Below are 7,541 nucleotides of genomic sequence, written 5' to 3'. Positions count from 1 at the left end.
TGCAAAGTGCTGCACCTAGGGAGGAAAAATGTCCGGCATACCTACTGCCTAGGGAATGACCTGCTGGGTGGCACGGAAGCGGAAAGGGATCTTGGAGTCCTAGTGGACTCCAAGATGAACATGAGTCATCAGTGTGACGAAGCCATCAGAAAAGCTAATAGCACTTTATCGTGCATCAGCAGATGCATGATGAACAGATCCAAGGAGGTGATACTTCCCCTCTATCGGGCGCTGGTCAGACTGCAGTTGGAATACTGCGTTCAATTTTGGGCGCTGCACTTCAAGAGGGATGCGGATAACCTGGAGAGGGTCCAGAGAAGGGCCACTCGTATGGTTAAGGGCTTGCAGGCCAAGCCCTATGAGGAGAGACTAGGGCACCTGGACCTCTTCAGCCTCTGCAAGAGAAGGTTGAGCGGCGACCTTGTGGCTGCCTATAAGTTCATCACGGGGGCACAGAAGGGAATTGGTGAGGTTTTATTCATCAAGGCACCCCCGGGGGTTACAAGAAATAATGGCCACAAGCTAGCAGAGAGCAGATTTATACTGGACATTAGGAGGAACTTCTTCACAGTTAGAGTGGCCAGGGTCTGGAACGGTTTCCCAAGGGAGGTGGTGCTCTCCCCTACCCTGGGGTTCTTCAAGAGGAGGTTAGATAGGCATCTAGCTGGGGTCATCTAGACCCATTACTCTTTCCTGCCTATGCAGGGGGTCAGACTCGATGATCTATTGAGGTCCCTTCCGACCCTAACATCTATGAATCTATGAAGGTACCACAATGTGTGTAAAAAATATATGAAGTCATTCAACATCAATGGAAAAAACTGGAAGGAGTGCACAGAATTCTGTCCAATCTGGAAAGAACATCTGGTACTGGGTTCAGCTGAATGTGAAATGGTTTTGATCCAGAGAATGGAAACAAAGTGAGAAAGAAGAAAGTAGACTGCTGTAACCTTGGACTCTGACACAGACAACACATGGATATGTGAAACTTGTAAAAAGCTGCGTTGCTCTCGAATTGGGCTTGTCGGTTACAAATGAATTCATCAGGCATCTAACTAGACCTCTTATGTGTACACCATAATCCAGAGGATTAACAGTTGCCTACGATAAAGCAAGGATAGTAATCTCAAATTAATGGTACCTCTTAAAAGCCTACGCGAATGAATGATAAAATATTACAGCATTTTAATTGGAGCTGTACAAAACAGATTGGGAATCAAGTAAATATTATTAGCCTTTCATTGTTTGTTTTCCATCAACAAAATGCCAAGTTTGTGCTGTAGTACAAACAATGTGTTTTATGTATTTGTCTCAAGCAAAGTTGTTCATTTTCTCTGACAAAGTTTGGCATTTCCTGCAGTGAAAACCATTTATTCCTGTGAAAAATGCTTATAGCTTTGCAGAAGAAGCTAAATGAAGCTGAAAATGGTTTGGCTTTATAGAAAATTGGTAGAAATATACTATCCATTTGCTTACACCTCTTTCCACATATTTTTGCACACTTTTGACTGCGCAATTAAAGATAAAAAGTCTACACTTATGATCCACGATCAACCTATGAGTCATCATGACTAAAGTATAATGTATTATCTGTTTAGCAGCTTTTTGTGTTTTTTTATAAATTTGCTGTGGTTGTTGCTTTTTATTTAAGCTCAGAGGATCAGAAGACTAACTGAAAGCCACGTGAGACAATGGCAAAACCAATTAAATATAGTGTCATCTCAGACCTCCTACTTTTAGGCATGTAATAGATCTTTTTCTGCTCATTCTAATCCCCAGAGGACCACAGCAAAATATAGTGGAGAAATTATGTCCATTAGGTAGAGGCTTGAGATTTTCAATGATTTGGGATTCATGGACACTTTTTCAGTAAAAGTATGATATATAGCTTGTCTCCAGTGTACAGCACAGCAGAATCTCTGCTAGCCTCTCATTAGTGCTTCTTCATTGTAATTTGGGCACAAATGGTACTATTCCAGCAACTCTAAAAAATAAATGTATACACTTAAATATGTATGACTGGCCATCCCTGCTTGGAAGAGCCAACCAGCTGGGAGAGAAGAAAAATAGAATCCATTTTCCTGTTCTACAAATGCAGCACTCTGTAACACATCTATTTAATGCGTATATAGAGAGTCATATCTAGAATATGACACATATAAAAATCTCTCTAAATATAAATATTCTGGGGGCAGGCAGAGGATACACACAGGCATTCTTTTTCTTCTACAAATGTACATATAGAGGCTGAATCACAGTAACAAGGGTGGGTGAGGACGACACCAGAATGGCAGCTCCCTAGAGAGTCCATCATGCTGCAGCATCAGCAGCAACCTTGCGCTGCCTCCATAGCAGCAGCAAAGGCCAGGTACAAGGGTCCTTGTGATGCTACTCTAGCAGCTACAACAACTAGGAGTGGGGCGATGTCTCTGCATCAGCAGCAGCCAGAGAATTTGAGGTCTTGGGGGAAGGTAAGACTGATCACCCCTTTCTCCCCTGCTCTCCGGTGCTTCACACCCTTCCCGGCAGGGTTTTACCCAGGGCTTGGCACCCTACATCCCGCTGCTGTTCAGGGTTTTGTTCAGAGAGCAAAACTTGCTGGTTACACCCCTAGGCTAGGTATACATGGTCAAAAAGCATGGGGCTGAATCAATTCAGTCTTCACAGGTTAATCCAAACTCTGTAGATTGACCTGATAAGCAAGTGAACAGACATTCACTTTTGATTCTGGAAATGCAGCCACATGCCAGTCCAGGCCAGAAGCCAGGGGATGCTAAAGCATACCTCCCTGCTTGGCTGGAGCAGGCAGCTTTTGCCAAGGCTAACCTGCCCACCCTGCAAGGGTGGGGGGTATTGTGGGGGAGGTGCAAAGCATCCTGGGATGTTGAGGCACCGTGAGTTAACCTGAATCTAGAGGAAATCTGGGACAGAAGTTCAATAAACTGATTTAACCTAAATCAGTGAAGTCTGATACTACATCTATCCAGGTTTATCTTAATCTGGTTTTGGCCATTTTGAAAGGGGTATATGTATACAAAACTTCTGTTGTGTTACAGATTTGAACTGGTTTCTGATCACTTATACCGGTTTATGCATCATTTCTGTCCCTGACCCTACTGATTAAGGAAGTTATTAAATACCTGTGTACTTCCAGTGAGGAGATCCATTAATTTCAGGAGAATTACTTATGTGCAAAGAGTTAAACTCATGTTTCTGTATCTTGCCAAACCAGGATCATAATACACAATAAGATTTTCATAGAAAGACTCTTCTTTATGCCAGTGGGCTTTCAATTAGGTCCACATATACAGTTTTATATAGCTTGCACTACAAATTGCTGTACAATGACAAGCAATTTTGTGGGGCAGTAAGCACCTTTGACAACCTGCATCTCTGTGTTCAAGAGGCATAGTAACTTTGTAACTGAACATACTTACATTTTGTCTCAGTTTGGCCAACAATGCAACTATAAAAATACAGAAGGATGTTGAAGTAGGAGATGTCTGTGATATGCTAACAGACACTTTCTACATGAGCAATGTGGCTTCTAGTAAACAGATGTTCAAGTTTAAGCACTCCCTGGAGTGCAGCATATCGGTTGAAGGAAATTGAAAGGCTCTCTTTCAAGGGGGACTTGGCTTCATTAAAGTTCAATGGTGACATGGGATGGCACATGATACAGGCTTAGAAGTGACTCAGAAGTGTCATAACTGAAGAATAGCTTTGACTGTGAGTTAATTATAAAAAGGACCTCAGATCTGGAGCAGTAATAAAAGATTCTTATGCTTCAAATAGTGAAAAAATACACCTAATTATATGAAAAAGAAAATATAATTCACCAGCAATCCCCAATTAAAACTTTTTGCCAAACAAGCTTTTATTTTAAAAAATTCATAACCTCTTTCTCCTAATGGCTATAGATATTTTAATGTTGGTTTGAGTTAAGAATTATTTCCTGAAATCTCAAATAATGCTAATATTTCAGTTAAGGAAAGATAAGGAGAATTCCAGTTCCAAATCAGGCCAGTTCCTTCTATTTCCATCATTAAAATATGAAATAAAATGCTAGCTTTTATGTATTAAGTGTGCTCCCACTTCAATACACAATGGCCAAATTGGTTTCATTTGAAAAAGTATAACAGCAGAGAGTTTTAATAATCTTCTAGCTCTTCTGATTAAATAACAAAGCAGATGTAGTTCTTTTATTTAATGCACATAGGTCTTTAGACTGGATGAAACAGAAGTATTTATTTGCACTTTTGCAAGTAGTTGTGGATAACAAGTAGCTGAGGGGTCTTATTCCTATGCATGAAAAATATTTCTAAGCTATTGGAAAATGGCTATGAATCATTTCCATTTTGAGTTATTCAGAGGGGGTTGCCTATTTGTCATATCTGCAGGAAAAAATTGCACAAATGATTTTTTAAAAAAGGACATTTGTGGCATTAATAGGTGAAGAATATACGTTTCCCACTCCTTAATTCCATAATTCTTTTACTAAACTTAACAGAGCAATTTTCCGATGCAATTTTCTGATATACTCTCACATTTTATAATAAACTATGATAAAATGCATATGATCCCAGTCTCATCACTTTATGCCCAAATTACCCTCTTTTCAGAACTATTTTCCATTAGTGGCAAAGACTATAGTCAATATTTAGTTGTTAAAATCTCACTTAAATTGTAGAACTTATTCTAACTTTATTATATATATTCTACTGCTAGATACAGTAATTAAGGGAATAGATTGGTGTAAAATGCTCATCTTTTCCTGGGTGACTCAAATTAATGTTTTCAAAATGAATTGTCTGCCTACACTATTATTTCATAATCTCCCAGTAGAAGGTCCTTCTTTATTCTTCAAAAAACATTCTGAATGCTTCTCTCATTTTATTTAGCCCAATAAACAGGATAAAATTAATAGTGTTTTGCTACAAGATAGATAATTGGGATTGATCTCATCCCACTTCTATTATTGTTTATCGCCCTAATTTAAAGCAGTCCTTTGTTGGTACTATGGTTTTCCTCAAGCATACATGTTGGAAATGGGAAATTTTAGTTTATGTAAAACACAATGTACCCAGTTTTGTCTTTCAAATTCAGTTTGTTACTCTGCCCAGGTTATATAGGTTAAGATATTAAATATGTTGGTTGCTGTTTGCTTCTTCCCATACATAATCACATTTTTTCCTACCAATACAACTAAAAGTGTTAATGATTCGATTAAAAAATGTTATATTCCAGCTAATTCATATGAATAAAATCTTCACGCTCAAACAATTATACATAGTGTGTAAATTTAAGTGTTTGGGCAAAATTCAATATGTTCTACTTAGACACAAATAACAAGACATTATTATATCCTCTTAGTACACCAGGGATGCCCTTCAGACAATATTAAAGGCTTGTTGACTGAGATATATGGTGAGTTAGGTAATGAATCAAAACAAAGACATGGAATTGAACTGAATCCAAGCAAACTGATACTAATACATGCTTTGGTTAAAGCCTATAAATATTTTAACACACTTTAAATTCCTATTAGCTAATGGCAGACAATCATATCCCTATTCACAAAATGGGTTCTACTCAAAACCAGGTTAATTGTGATCTTTCAGGTTCTTTTAAATTAGACATGTTGTATGGTGGAACTGAACAAATATCAAATAGCTTTGTTTTATTTGTAGAATGAAAGTGGCATCTAATTATGAATATTTTTGTGGTGTTATCTCCTATTTTAACATTTCTAGAGGTGGATGATATTCTTTTCTAATAATAGTCACCATATATTACTTTGCTTTTCTGGGGTATGAACACCTGCCGGAAAGTGCTGAGTGCCCTGACTTCCCATTACAATCACTGTATTTTATAGTCAATTGGGAGAAAATGGTCCTCAGCACCTTTCAGAATCAGGCATTTTGTTATTAGCTGCTCAGATTACTATCACAGCTGACTGGAGAGACACAAATACTCCTACACTGGACAGCTGGCTTATCAAAACTGGGAGTTTTCAGTTACGGAAAAAACATCTTAACTAAAAAAATTGCATATTCAGCTAGTACTGTACTAGGAAACTAGACTGCTTGTATTTATACAGTTTTGAAAGAAGGTGATAGAAAACTTTTCTTCTTACCAAACTTCTCTTCATAATGACATTTGTGTTGCTTGTTTATTCAATTTCATTTCTCTGTGCTCTGCCTTGACCCCTATGATTTGCTATTTGTCTTGGCACATTTTGTTCTTTAATGAAAAAATTTACATTATTCATAGGAAATTTCATGAGGAAAGGCATAACTGGAAGGAAATTTCAATGAGGTTTGCCTTGTGAAGATTTTTCTCATACCCTTCTGATGGAGGGGAAACAGCAGAGTTTGCTCAACTAGGAACAGGCCCTGACAGTTTTGAGGCACCTCTAGGAAGTGAGGACTGTCCAAGTGGAAAGCTTATGTCTCTGTACAATCATTAGGTATGCTGTGCTTTTTCAAGGGATGCCTTCTCTCACAGTCCTTAGAAGTTAAGATCTATCACTTACATTAACAAGGTTTCCACGATTCCCTTCAATATCTCAGTAAAGCGGTGGTCCTTCAATATCTCAGTAAAGGGGTGGTCCAGATTATATAGTATTTCTTTCTTGAAATTTTTCTGGGGTTGGGAAGATGATATTCAGATATTCATTAACTGGGCATCACAGCTCCTTGCTTACTCTTGCCCATCCTACACCCTGTTACCAGATTTGCCCATTACTTTGGGGTGTGCTCATTTATTAGGGATAGTTTCTAGGGTCTTGGTGATTCTGTCAATGTGCTGCTTGTGTTACTATACAGAGCTGTATCTTTCCCTTCTGCAAGCCCTCACCCCCAATGGAGCTATCTTGCAGGACTCAATCTCAATGAGGCTGGATTCTTCCAGTCACCAAATCAGTCACACACACAAACACACACAAATTAACGTGACACGCCTGACCTGGCCGGGCTGATCAGCATGGACAGGCTGACACCCTCATATGTCAAGAATCAGTTCATCAGAGCAACAATAAACTGAAGTCAGACACAAGCACCCTACAGGTAAACAGAATCCCTCTGAATCCGGCTGGGTGTCCAGCTGACACCCTCATGGGCCAGCATTCAGTTCATAGGGCATGTCTGAGTCAAACTGGGTCAATCAGCATGTACAAGCTGATCCCCTTATGTGTTTCAAACTCAGCACATCCCAATCTTTGGCCTCTTGATGAGCAGACCCCACAATATTTTTGGGCTTCACAGGGATCTTTAGCTTAGGTAAAAGAAGCGTTGCTGCAGAGCATGGGAGGAAAGAGAAGCAGAGAAGGAAAAATATACCCAGTTACTACCAGTTTGACTATAAAAGTTATTTATTGCTAAGTATATGAAATATATAATGGTACTAATAGTAATAGACATGCAAAAGAAAAACAAACACAAACAATGACAATACTACCCTGGTTTCACTAAGTATTTGGGGAAACTTAGCTCAAGCTTAACTAATACAGTTCAGGTTCAGAAGTTTATGCCTAGAAAGAA

The sequence above is a fragment of the Alligator sinensis genome, unplaced genomic scaffold, assembly GCF_000455745.1.
Source record: "Alligator sinensis unplaced genomic scaffold, ASM45574v1 scaffold597_1, whole genome shotgun sequence".
In the NCBI taxonomy this organism is placed as follows: Eukaryota; Metazoa; Chordata; order Crocodylia; family Alligatoridae; genus Alligator; species Alligator sinensis.
The sequence above is the reverse complement of the archived record's forward strand: the minus strand, read 5'-3'. Positions refer to the sequence as shown.